Source organism: Podarcis erhardii (assembly GCF_964252035.2).
Source record: "Podarcis erhardii genome assembly, chromosome: 4".
Classification (NCBI taxonomy): domain Eukaryota; kingdom Metazoa; phylum Chordata; class Lepidosauria; order Squamata; family Lacertidae; genus Podarcis; species Podarcis erhardii.
In genome coordinates, this window is record NC_138508.1 from 66,437,571 (window position 1) to 66,451,480 (window position 13,910).

Genomic DNA, 13,910 nt, shown 5'->3' on the forward strand with positions numbered 1-13,910 from the left:
AGTGAGCCTGGATTCAATTGTAACACCATTCTTTTTCAAGCATTTGTGGTGGCACAATAAGGAGGTGGATAGAAGGCGATGCATTGAGCTGACTGGGTATATATAGAGGGTAGGACTAGAACCAGTGGGTGGAAATTTCAGGGAAACAAATTTCAGTTAAACATTAGAAGACACTTCTGAATGGTTACCAGCTATTCATTGTTACCACTACTTCCTCCCTCCTTCTTTGAATATCTTTTAAACAGAGGCTTAATGGCGAGCTTGTAGGGATAGTGTTGCATCCTGCATTATAGAACCTATATTGAGAAAGGGGCTGGAGTAGATGACCTCTTAAGATTCCTTCAACCTCTTATTCTGTTTGCATTCAAGTATTAGGGACAAATGCATATACTCCATTTGATGAATATTGCAGCAGCCTCTGTCATCTCAATTGCAGATGTCAGAAAATAGCATGTTTATAATATCCCACTTCTAAGGAAAATACAGTGTTGGCTGTTTGAAAATGTTTACACTGAAGTTATGTTAACTGTGAAATCAAAAGACAGGCTTAGGGATTTGGGTGTGTGTATTTAAAACTACTCTTAAAGGCATCCTTTTTGGGAAATAAATGAGATGGACAATTGGATTGGGCACAGTGAAGAAATAAATAGCATGCATCGTTAAAGCCAAGACCATAAAATCAAAATGCATAGAATTTTTTTTAATGGTCCAGTGTGAAGGGAAATCATGCTTTATATCTGAAAAATACTTAGACTGCAATGTTAGCTGCATACAAACAGCTTTTAGTAGGCTAGGCCCACTAATGAAATTCTGCCTTTGGATGATGAGCCTCAGATGGATGAAGCACACTTCTTACATCTCCTGCATGGTGAATTACATACCTTGGGTTCCCCTTCCCCAGCTTGCATCTTCTACAGAAACAAGCCCATATTTATATTCTAAAATTACTTCCACACCTACACATCCCATTCTAGCTAGGATCATACCTGCATCCATGTGAAACTGCATTCTTTAACAAGTACTGTGCGTGATTTCCAAGTCTGGTTCTGCTGCTAGACCTGTACATATTTAATGTTGAAAAAAGATGTAGTTTCGCTCAGTTGACCAGAGATGGGAGAAGAGAGCTAGATTTAGAGGTGTCTCCCACACTCCCCATCAAACTGCTGATCAGTTTAATTTATAGCTTGTTTACTACTACTACTACTAATAATAATAATAATAAATAATTAATAATATATATCTCAAACATAATAAAGCAGTGGTTTTCTGAATTCCTTGAATAGTAACAATACAATCCTTGTAACATTTAGTTAACAGCAGAGATGAGGCATGATGTCACTGAGCTGCAAAGCAGAGGGAGAGAAAGGAGGGGCATTCCATTGGCTCTGCTAAGAGGCCAGTTGCTTTAGGTTCTTTCTCAGCTGTTACCTAGTAGATGCCATTCCCTCAAGCATGCTTCAGTAGATGGAGAGTTATGAAACAAGGCCATTCCACTGAATGGCTCTGCTGAGACCAGTTCCCTTTGCCTCTTTATTTACCTGAACAGTTCACGTTGCACCTGGTCTCATTAGATCTTTAAAAAGTTATGCATGAGTTTGCATTTGGTTTTCATCCTCCTTCTCCATCCCCCTTTTTTGTGCCTTATAGCTACGGGGACAGGCACCAGCGGCATAGCGTGGGTTGTCAGCACCCGGGGCAAGGCAAGTAATTTGCGCCCCTAACCCCTAACCTGCCGCCGCTGCCAGCTTCTTGCTGCTGCCTGGGCCGGGGTATTCACAGTTCTACAAATCTTTGGCGCTGGCTTGCTCCATTAGTTTAACTTGGGGGGGGGGGTGAGAGAGAGATTGCAATCGTGCTATGTGCACCGAGGGGGGGGGCACGGTTGCAACGCAGTGGGGGGGAGAGAAGAAGAGAAACTAGCAGGAGAACCTTGATTTCCCTCTGCAGCTCTGTGGGGAAGGAGGGCGCAGACTGGGCTCCTTCCTCGCCACAAGATCCTGGCTGCGGGGCGCAATTCGGGAGGGCTCGGCTGGCCGGGCCCAGGCCCCGCGGGGCTCCTCCGCGCTCCCCTCCCCCGGCCGGGCGGCACCTGCAAAGGCTGCGGGTTCCGCTGCACCTCCATCTCTCTTTCCACTGGTAGCGAGAGCGGGAGGGAGGAGGCCACCCGGGAGCCGGAACCGGGCGCCAAATAAGGAGAGCGGGGCGGGCCTGGATCCTGGCCTTGTTTGGCGCTTCCCCTCGGCCGGCGGCCCAGCCAAGCCCACGGCGGCGGCGAGGCGATGCCCGCGCAGGGGGGCGCCCACCCCTCGGCCCCCGCCCGGCGCTGCCACCCCAGCACCTGCCCGCTCCTCCCAAGGGGCCTCCTCTCCCTCCCGCCTCTTCGCAGCAGTCCTCGCGGGGGGGGGACAGGCTCGACTCTCCCCTCCCTCTTGCCAGTGGCGTAGCGTGGGGGGTGCAGGGGGGGCCGGCCGCACCGGGCGCAACATCTGGGGTTAGGGCAAATCCACGGGTTAGGGGGCGCAAATCCACGGGTTAGGGGGCGCAAATTACTTGCCTTGCCCCGGGTGCTGACAACCCACGCTACGCCACTGCCTCTTGCGCCCCGTCCTGCGCGCGATCCTGGCCAGGCTCCGGCTCCGGACCTCCTTGCTGGCGCCTGCTGCTCCCCCTGGTCGCCCAGCCCGACCCCTCCTCCCAAAGGAGCTGAGCCCCGAGGCTCTTCGGCGACTCTGGAGGCGGCGAGTGCGCCCCCCAGATGTTGCGCCCGGTGCGGCCGGCACCCCCTGCACCCCCCCACGCTACGCCACTGACAGGCACAGTTTTATTTATGTGTAAGCCAGTCTCTGAACTTTTTTGGCTGAAAGGTGGGGTAAAAATGCTTTAATTTATTTAAAGAAAATCCTAACGTGTTTCCCTGTCCCTGCTTTACTTCATTGGTCCTTAGAAGGACCAGAGAATTGCTAGGCATGACAGCTTTGTAACACATGTCTATTTAACAAAGCATTGCAGGGAGATGAAGGGAGGAGATCTAGTTTTTCAATAGCCACTCATTCCCACTGAGAACTATTTTTAGCTGGAACCAAATCTGTGTTACTATGCACCATGTAAAAGATAAAAGTGGCACCACCATGCTAAGATAGCTCACAAATTTGTCTCTTTAGGGGTAAGTGGGGGTCAGGTCTAATGAATATTGATCATGCTGCAATAAACTGAAATATACCATGTCATGAAACAACTTAGGAGGTATTCCCCTGAGGTCAATTTAACATTTTACAGCTGTCTTTTTTAAGACCGCCTTAAATTCTGTGGCATTACTCTCCTAATACACACCCCTATTCTCTCTCTCTCAGGTGGAAAAATTAATTCTACAATTGATTAGCTAAATCAATGAATATGAGAAACACAGCAAAGCAATGGCCTAATTCTTACTAAGCTGGATCTTTCTCTGGCCTATTCAGACTTCATGTGGAGATTTACATAATAGAATCCTCCCTCATAAAAACAATTTTTAAAGTCTAGCATACTTTGATAGTACATGTATGCTGGCAGGAGGATAATGGGATCCTGACTACACTTCCAGCAACATTGCACCATAATTTAATATAGCTCTGAATACCAGCAGCTGTGGAACTCTCCAGCAGGGGGAGTGCTGTTGTGCTCATGTCCAATACAGATAAGCCTTTGAGCTGATTCAACATATGATTCGTATGTTTTATGCACTAGGGTAGTGCTATTTTTTGCACAAAATATCATTCTGTCTTGTGATATCCCATCTGAAATAGTACAATTGGGATACAGGCTTGCCACCTCAGTGAGAACAAGGCCATTATATCTGCCTTACTTTAGCTGAGAAATCCATATTTTCACATTTTACTTTAAATAGCTTTAAAAAGAAAAAAGTGTATTGAGCAACATTATTTCTGAAGTCTAAACAAAAGGGGGGAAATCCCTGAAAGACCAGAACACTAACATATTATAATGATTAACATCATGCTGTAAAAAGCTTCACCTACTTATTTCTGTGAAAACAGCTGCTGTTAAATGTATCGGAGCAAAACAGATTGTGTTTTTTAGTGAGTCTTCTAATTGTGGCAGAATTTTACTATTCCAGTACCTTTATTGTTTAGTGCTGTACAACAAACACTTAATTCACTGCTGCAAAAGCAATATCCTGTTTACTTTAGGCAAATGAATCTATGTTGATTTCTTAAAACAGATAACATGATTAGAAATCTGAAAATAAATGGTTTCAGTTTATGAATTTTCTAATATATATTACAAGCAAATACAGTGGCCTGTTTTTATTACAAGAGTGTTTTCTTGGGATTTTATTTAAATATAGCTTGTTAGCTCTTGCTCAGATGTATGGACTTAAAACTTCACACTGCTACCATGACTCATTTTATGAGTGGGCTGGTAGCATGCAGGGGCCCTGAAGCAGCAGCATCTATACATCAATTTCAGGCTTTTTTCATGTTCTAGACAGAGCTCTCAAATCAGTTCCCTTAGGAAAATTAAGAAAGGATTTCATCAGTGCAATAGATAGAAGTCATTTGCAAAAAGTTCAGAGTCTTTCCTACAAGCTGGCATTATTTAAATTCAACATCCTCCTGCATATCCCTCAGAACAAAAAAGTTTAAATCTGTGAAAATGCAATAACAGGATTTGGAAAGACTGAATAAGTAATGCACAAATGAAACTCATAATAAGGAGCATAAATCTGGATGCATTTGCAGGATAAAGTCTGGCAACAGGTCCAGGCAGAAAGCAGCACAGTATAAAAGACAGAGGATGAAACCAGAAACAGTCTTATGACAGCATGAGACTCTTGGTCTTAGGGTCATAGGTTTGAGCCCCATGTTGGGCAAAAGATTCCTGCATTGCAAGGGTTGGTCTAAATGACCCTTATGGTGCCTTCCAACTCTACAATTCTATGATAGCTCAAGCTGTTGAGTAAAAGGAATTGAAGTGTAAGCATGATGAACTCAAGCTTTAGAGTCTGCACCACAAGAGTGAATTGAAAATTCCATGTCAAATAAAATACTTTAAGCAGAAGGATTACCCACAGGATAAAATGGGAGCCCAGGATGATACAACATGAGCACTTCCATTTTAGGAAAGGATGCATGTAGAGATCTAGGCTCTGTCTAGAGAATAAGGTAAAGATAAGATTGTAAAGGCTTTGACAACGTGACATCTAATAATTTGGAGGAGGGTGACAAGTTCCTGACACACATGGTTTTCCTCTCCAGAACAGCCTTGAAGCAGATATTGTTCTAAAGTGATGAAACCACTCTACTAATCTCAAAGAGCAGCAGAATATTCATTCAACTAGTACAGAAGATGAAACACTACATAGAAGCTTCTGTATAAGGTTTGTTTTTTAAAATTTAAAAATTCTAAACGTAAAATATGCTTTTCAGAACTGAGACTTCCTCTAATCTCTTTATAGCTGAAAACAAGTATTTTTTGATAGATGTTTTGAGTCCTATCTTTTAGTTAAGAGTGCCCTCTGGTGAAGAGATGAAAAGTCAGGGAAAGATAATCTTAGAATAAATTAGCAAAGAATGGTTCAGCAAAATCTAGATTTTTTGTTGTTGTTGCATTCATGTGTGAAAGTATTTTAGGCAACCCCCCCTCCCATGAAGTCCCTAAACAGCCTATATTATGGTCTGTTTTACAGATGCTCTTGCCTCATGCCTATAGCTTGGCATGCATTTGAGGTAGGTGCCAAAAAGCAATAAGTGAGCAAATCAATTAGGTTTGTACATAGTACCAAATCATAGTTAGAACAAGTTATATGAGCAAAACCAGGGTTTCAGATCATGTTTCGCTGCTGGAAAACAAATTATGGTTAGATAACTGGGACTGGTTCAGTCATTCACATATTCATTTGCTGTAAGAGCACTAGTACCTTTCTTTTCTTGTCCCACAACAAAAATCAAGCACTCTATCCACCCAGGATATATGGAATTTAGCTCCAAATCTGTGCATTTGCCAGAATAGGCATTGCCATTCTCACTCATGCTTACTTTACACAAAAAATGACACCTAAGATTCCACGGTCCTAATTGCAGTGTAAGACTCCAGCCAGTGTCAGTTGCAGTTCTCAGTGGAGCTTCTTGCATCCCAAAGATGCATGTACTCTCAAGAGTGCAACAACGAAAGAACAGCCCTAACCCTCAAATGTCTGTACACAGTGCTCTATTTTCTTTATTATTCTAAGGGTACATCAACTTGGGGTTTGCCATCACCTAACAGCAGCTTGAGGAATGAGGAGGAATGAGTATGCTGTGAGTTATTGCAGCCCTACTGAAACTCCTGCCTACCATTTCTTCATTGCAAAATGTTAACACATATTAGTTGGTGCTTTAGTGTCCAGTACGGTAATTTACTGGGACACTAAATCAGTAGTCATCTTATCGATAGTCAAAGGCCCATCACATTCCGTTTTTCTACATTGTGCAACTTTATATGACAATGCCACCACCTGCTGACAGTTATATGAGCTGATTCTTGAAGGGAGTGTCCTATGCTCATTCCATGGACCACTAGTATGAAGCCCTGCTGTGTACCACGGCTCAGACAGCAGTTGTTTGTCAAATGTTTTTAACAAGCATTTATATTTGCTGGCACACAGCCAGTAAGTTGCAGCATTGTGCCCTGAAAGTATCTCTTCATTCTCCCCAGGAGAAAGATTTGCCACTGCAAAAAAAGCTCTCAAAATTAAATAAACGAAGAAACCATATAGGAAGGCCAAGTGAGAAGCACAGGAAATGTAGAAACAGATGTAGTAAAGATGAAGAGCAAGGGGGGAAAAGGGTTTGGATTAAATGTAGAAGGCTGAAACAGAATAATTGAAACAGAAAAAGAACAGATATTAGTGAAATTATGACCCCCAGTCTTTTAAAAAAAATGTACCTCAATGACTCAACACGACATCAATTTTGTAAGGTTTGTGTTTTTGTCTATATACAACTTACACAAAATTAATTTTATTAAAGAAGGCAGAACTGTGAAATAATAATGGTAAAAAATTATAGAAAAATCCAGTTTGAATTTAAAATATTTAATACAAAATGTTTGAATTAAACAGTGATGGTACATAGCCTTGATCCTCTGTCATGTTCAGATTCCACATTGGTAATCTGCAGAATTCCTTTTGGCAATGTTTTGTTCATCTGTTACACTACCAGATTGGGGGCAGGGGATGGCAGGTTGGCAAATAGCTGAAAAGGTGACAGCAGGGAGGTAGCTTTTTCCTTTTGTCCTTTGAGAATGATAGAAACACAAAGGCACACAATGGATTAAAAAAAATATCAAAACAAAACGGCTTTTATTCACCTTGCTGCAGGCAAAATGACAAACATGGGGAGAGATTTAGCTAAAATGAAAAAAGGCAAAAGATCAACTGGCCCCATTTAATCACTGAAATACAAAGATCCTCAGAACTACTCCAGTAATTCTCAGCAGCCTTACTCTTGTTATCAGGTGAACCATGAATTTCTGGTAGTTCCCTGCAGCAATAGTGAATTTAGTACAGAGATGATAACGCTGAAAGCTCATTTCTCAAACATATTGCTCCTTGTATTCCAACGCTAGTATATACAATATCTAGAATGGGAAGTACTGTAGTGCTTTGTTTATAACAAAGTGAATCCTGTGATTCCTTCTAACAGATAAAATATCTTTTATCGCTAGGGCAGAGGAGAAAACATGGGGAAAGGCACATCAGTAATTATTAAAGGTAGTTTTCAGGCATATGGCTGATTTTCTTTGAGCCTAGCTACACATTACATACAAGGTTACCCTAATTCAGCTCTCCAAATCAGAGGCATCTTTTTTGCATATTACCTCTCAAAAGCAGGGGATCCAAAAATAGCCCAGTGAGGACTAAGTATTCTTAGAGGGCACAGAATGCTGACTGAAGGTGGGGACAGAAAACTATAGGGTCTCAAACAGAAGCACTCCAGGCTCCTACACTTTGTTGCAGGTTTCTCTTCCACTCTTTAAGTGGAGGGGCTGAAATACATTTTTTTCCCATGGACCACCTTTAATTTGATAACTCTCAGCATCAAATTAAAATCAGTTGGTTTAAATATTGGCTAGTTTACTCACAATCCACTGAGATGAGGAAAAGCTAGTTAAGAGTTGTAACTAATGTTTGCAAGCAGAGACAGGGAACAGAAGGCGTTTGTGCAAGGAAAGTGCTTGTTTTTAACACAGAGGCAGAGTGAAAACCCATACAGTATTTGTATTCTTTGTGCAATAAGAGGATTGTAGACACATACCTTATATAGAAAATCCTATGTAGGTATGTGCTCAGAGGGAAACTGTTCCTGAATTATAAGTGTGTGAGAAGACAAGACACTGCAGTTTTTCAGTGGTAAAGGTACCCTGCACATTCTTCAACCCTAGTACTGAAAACCAGCAGCTGAACTCAGTCATCTGAATACACCCTATACCTTTAAAGCACGTTCAAAATAAAGTGTTCCCTCAAAGAATTCCGGGCACTGTAGTTTGTTAATGGTTGCTGAGAACTATAACCCTGAGATGGGCGATGTGTGTACTCGGAGAAATCTTTGTATACATTAAATAGGAAAGGGGAAACAGACAAGGAAAGAGTACCCTCTTTCTCTAACCAGCTACTCCTTGCTGTGTGGAAGGAGCTATGGGACCTAAGTTCAGACCATGGTAGGATGATTGAGAGTGGGAAATGCTGGGGCCCCAAATATTATTTGGTTGCCCAAGTGCAGTGCCTCAAGCCCACCACATTACAGTGGTACCTCAGGTTACATATGCTTCAGGTTACAGACTCCGCTAACCCAGAAATATTACCTTGTGTTAAGAACTTTGCTTCAAGATGAGAACAGAAATCGTGCTCTGGTGTCGTGCTGGCAGCAGGAGGCCCCATTAGCTAAAGTGATGCTTCAGGTTAAGAACATTTTCAGGTTAAGAACGGACCTCCGGAACGAATTAAGTACTTAACCCGAGGTACCACTGTACTTGAAAGGAAGAAGGGGAAACAGCAAGTGGCAACTTAATAGAATGTATTACATTCTTGAGCTAGGACTTACCTAATAGGAAAGGGGAGGGGAAAGAGGAACAGCTTGGGTAGGTGTGATTTAAAGTGTTCCTAAGCAACAGAAGAGAATACAGTGGATGGAGTTAGACATAGCAAAGCATTTAGAACCTCTCAGACGTGTATGGCTTCACAATCCTGGGATACGTCCATAGGCCTCATTTACACACCCTGGCAGAGCTGCTGCTGAATAAATGTTCTGGGGGAGGGGAGAAAGCAACAACTGCTCTTTATTCCATGGTGGTGTTCTCTGAATGTTTCCTTTTTACTCCCTCTGGGTAATAAAGGGCTATGTATGTAATAAAGGTTTACTCCCTCTAGGTGTAATTTTCTATTCTTTCTCTTTCTTCAGATCTCTTCAAAACCACACTATTGCTGCTCCAAAAGAGCAAAAAGGGCTGTGTCCCTGGCAATCCATAGGGGTTTTACACAAGAATAAGGAGGGAAAGCTTGGTGGCTGGTCGAGGTGTGTGTGTGAGAGAGAGGGGGGGGCTATATCCTGGAAGGAAAAATAATTGATTTATTGTGTGAATAAAAGCAAATGTTTGTTTTCTCTTGTTCTAGTTTGCTGATAATGGAGGTGACATGTTTAATGTCTAAAGGAAGAAGTGTTGAATTTTTAATTCACATGGGAGCTATGCTTAATTCTGCAAGCCCAGGCTCCCAATTCAGCATGGAGAAACTATGATTAGTGATTAGTAGAAAGCTTATGAATAAAGCATTGCTATTTAATATTTCTGCTTAAAAATACTGTGCTAAGAATTCATCAACTAATCTTAAGCTAGTCACCCATTACTGTGCCTTGATGTTTCTTAGTTGTAAAGTTAGGCTGGCATCTTTGGAACAGAATAAATTTGAAGTGGACACGATTGGCTCTGAAATGAGCGAAACCATTTCCGCAAAAATCAGGAATTGGCTCCTTTGTGAACCAATAGAAATTTGACAGCTTGAAGCAAGATAATTGTTTCCTTCCCGCTTCATTTATGCTCACATCTGAGTTAGGCTAAGAAATCGTGACCAGTCCAAGATCACACAGTCAGTTTCATAGCTGAGTGTGAATTCAATGCAAATGCAGTTTCTGTAGTTTCTTTAAGTTCAACTTAACAAATCATAAAGTACTTGAAACAAAATGAGTTACTATTTGTTTTTCAGTGGCTAGAAATTGTTAATACAATCAGATGAAAAACACTAGTGCAGCCAAGCATATTTTGAATATGAAGGTCAGTCTTCCCCACAATGATAAGGTGCATTTATATTATATTATAGGCTTGATTATTGTAACTCACTCTACGTGGGGCTGCCCTTGAAACTGACCCAGCGGTGCAGAATGCCGTGGCGAGACTCCTCACGGGGTCCTCACCGTGGGAGCACATTCATCCGGTGCTATACCAGCTGCACTGGCTCCCAGTGGAGTACAGGATTAGGCTTAAGGTACTGGTTTTAACCTTTAAAGCCCTATACAGCCTAGGACCCTTGTACCTACGGGACCATCTCTCCTGGTATGCCCCACGGAGGACCTTAAGGTCTGCAAATAATAACACCCTGAAGAGCCCAGGCCCCAGGGACATTAGACTGGCCTTGACTGGAGCCAGGGCCTTTTTGGCCATGGCCCCGGCCTGGTGGAATGCTCTATCACAAGAGACCAGGGCCCTGCGAGATTTGACATCTTTCCGCAGGGCTTGCAAGACAGAGCTGTTCCGCCAGGCCTTTGGTCGGGGTTCAGTCTGATTCTTTTCTTTCTGTATAAGAACAAGCATTAAAGAGGCCTCCTAGCCTGCTCACAGGTCCTTTATAAGACCAGTGGTAACTGTTGGCCCTGGAGAATATTAACCACTCTCAATTTTACTTGTGGACTGCCATCTGTCCAGATTTTAATTTACTCTGAACTAATTTTAAGATGTATTTTAATTAATTGATTGCCTGTTTTTAACTTCTTTGTATACTGTGTTAGTTTTATGATGTTAACCGCCCTGAGCCGAGCTCCGGCCGGGATAGAAATAATTTATTATTATTATTATTATTTCTAAATTTGAATTATTTCTAAATTTGTATGTAGAAATTACCATATTTAAATTAGTGTCCTTTTTTGTTCTCTTTTGGCTGATGTATAAACAACCATCCTAAGGGAAAAAGTAAAGTCCCTGACAGCACCTTCATAGATGAAAGGAAACTAATAATGAGTAAGCTTGAAATAACCCTCAATAGTCCACAGCTGGCCATAAAGTCCAAATGACAGAAAGAGCAAGGTGTAAATTACATTCAACATTTCTTTATTCAAAATGTTCCCGGCTATCTTCAGTTCTCCAGGCAGCTTGCAATATATTATTTTTAAAAAATATGTAAAGCAAGCATCAGTACAGAAACACAACACAATTTTATCAGGTGCAAAATAGCAGCCTACATGATTAGCCACTCTTAACAGTGTTTAAGTGCTTTGGACCTGTCCCCTAGGCCAAAACCAAGTGGCAGCTGACTAGCTTGTCTTTGGTCGCACATAGTACCACAGTTTTTCAGAAGCATTTAGTACTTGAATTATTTAGTGGGCAGAGGGGAGTTAATAGGGCCCATGATGAAATTCACAAGCTCCACCCCTTACTTTCAATTTTAGCCAAATCATGCCCCCATAGCCTTAAAAGGCTTCTAAAAGGTAAGAGGGGCAGGGTCCTTTCAGTGCCATGGTTAAGCGGGATTTGGGTTCCTGGTGAAAGCTCAGGTCCCACATACATGTTTAATAAAGGCTTACAAAAAAGCTTGACTCACTTGAAGAAATAGCTCCAAAGTGGTTCTGAAAATGCTTTTTAAAAATGTACAGGAATCTTTCCCCTATTTTGAAACATTAAATTTTCCAATGATTGGGGTGCCCCCTTGAGTATTCTATGTTCATTACAGCTTCATGATAACTGGTGGTGTTTACCTGAAGCTTTGAAAAGTATGCTAATAGAACACCAATATAAACTAATAATATTGCAGCATTTTGAATAATACATGAAAAGGGAATAGTGGGAGGAGTGATTGAAGTTAAATATATTGTATACCTAATGTTGTGTTTAAAATAAAGAAAACATTTATTCTGAAGAAAGTTGTGGGAGACACAGTTCAAATTTACATTTAATTTGCATCCCCACATCTCAATCTATTTCACTCTGGTTTCAGGCCCTGTTTTAGCACTGAAAGCGGTTTCATTGTTCAGATTAATTACCTCTTTTTGAAAAGAGACTGGGGGAATACAGCCCCCTTGGTTCTCCTTGGTCTTACAGCAGCTTTTGACAGCATTGACCATGGTGTCCTTCTGGAATAGTGGGTCCCCAGATGTTGTTGGACTACAACTCCCATCATCCCTGAGCTCTGGCCTTGCTAGCTAGGCATGATGGGAGTTTAGTCCCAAAACATCTGGGGACCCAAGGTTGAGAAAGGCTGTTGGAACAAAGGCTGTGGGAGTAGGAGATATTGTATTATGGTTAAAATTTTAAAATGTGATGATAAGTCATTGTTTTCAGTGCTTTTAGATTTAATATTCTTAAACATATTTAGCTGGTTTTAATTGCTTTGAAATGATTTAGATGTGTTTTTAATCTTCTAATTTAAAATCTTTAATCATCTAATTGGGGTGTTCCTTCTGGTGTGGTTTGTCTACCTTTGGTCTGCACCTAGAACTCAGCTCTCAAACCCTTGGAAACAGCTTTCACTGGCTGGCTAAATCAGGTAGCCGATGGGTTTTAAACCTTTGGTGAAGTAGGGACTTTCCCTGCATGCAAATACAGGCTCCAGTGGATTGAGAGGACAAGACCAGTAGTGGGTCCAATGAACAAGAAGGCAGTTTCTGCATGTGCTGTAGAGGGAAGTGGGAGGCAGATGGGGCTTGTCAACCTGGGAAAGTAGGCTGTCTAGGAGAAGGAAAACTCTGATTCTAAGCCTCCATTTCCTTGCAGGATATCTTTGGGAGAAGAAAAGGCTAAGGAGTAAACCCTATACAAATCTGGATTGGAGTCTCTAAGATGGTTGGATGGCACCTTGTATGCCGCAATCCAGCAACTCCTGCAGCCAAGTTGGTGCCAAACGTATTGCTCTGCTTTACTTTGAACCACATCAGTGAGGCCGAGAGATGGGTCTTGCTGTCTGGGCAGCCCAGGACCTTCATACACAGTGCCCAGGCTTGTACACTGTGGAAAGATACTTTGGTGCTGATAATGTAGCAGTTTGACTTTCCTGATGCACACTCCATTGTCTCTTGAGACAGACAGATACCAACAACAATCTTCTAATTGTATTGTTTTCACATTTTATTGTTTGTTGCCTGAGGCTTCCTTTGAAAGGAAGGGTGGGACAGAAAATTAATTAATTAATCAAATCCAATGAGATTGCTAACAAAAACCCATCATTACTGCACCACCTGCAGCATCCAGGGTACGTAGATGTCATACCCAATTTCTAGCAGTGGATACCTGTTGCAAAATTCTAACTCTTCATAAAAGGACACACTTGGTATATCACATGTAAATAAAGAAAGGTGTACTAGGCCATCTCATGATCACCTACCTGGGTGATCATTTTAACTCAATCCCACTCCCATTGATGTTCAATAGAGCACCAGGCCACTCTGGCTTCACAGTAGACCAGGTGGGTCCTTTGTTCGCAGAACTTGTGAGCGCAGATCATCACAGTATCCTCATAAGGACTTTCCCTAACTTTCTATACTTAGGTTCCTACCCCGTTACTTCTTCTAGGCTCACCACAGTGCACTCTTAACAAAGAAATAACTACAACTTCTATATTCACCGCAGCGGCCTTTCCTTTGGTCATCACTTCCTACTTGGCCTGTAGGAAATTA

The 13,910-nt window shown here is 42.0% G+C and overlaps 1 long non-coding RNA gene across 4 annotated transcripts in view; it reads left to right on the top strand.

Annotated features, from left to right (window-relative positions):
- LOC309340393 overlaps positions 1 to 13,296 on the top strand; it is a 22,837-nt gene extending 9,541 nt beyond the window's left edge. For 3 of the 4 annotated variants that reach the window (XR_014155960.1, XR_014155961.1, XR_014155962.1), the window contains 2 exons: positions 5,253 to 5,374; positions 9,435 to 11,040. This is a non-coding gene — a long non-coding RNA (uncharacterized lncRNA). Of the gene's footprint in view, positions 1 to 5,252; positions 5,375 to 9,434; positions 11,041 to 13,011 lie in introns of those variants that run through there. The other variant, XR_014155963.1, reaches the window with a different exon arrangement.
- Positions 13,297 to 13,910: the final 614 nt, after the last annotated feature.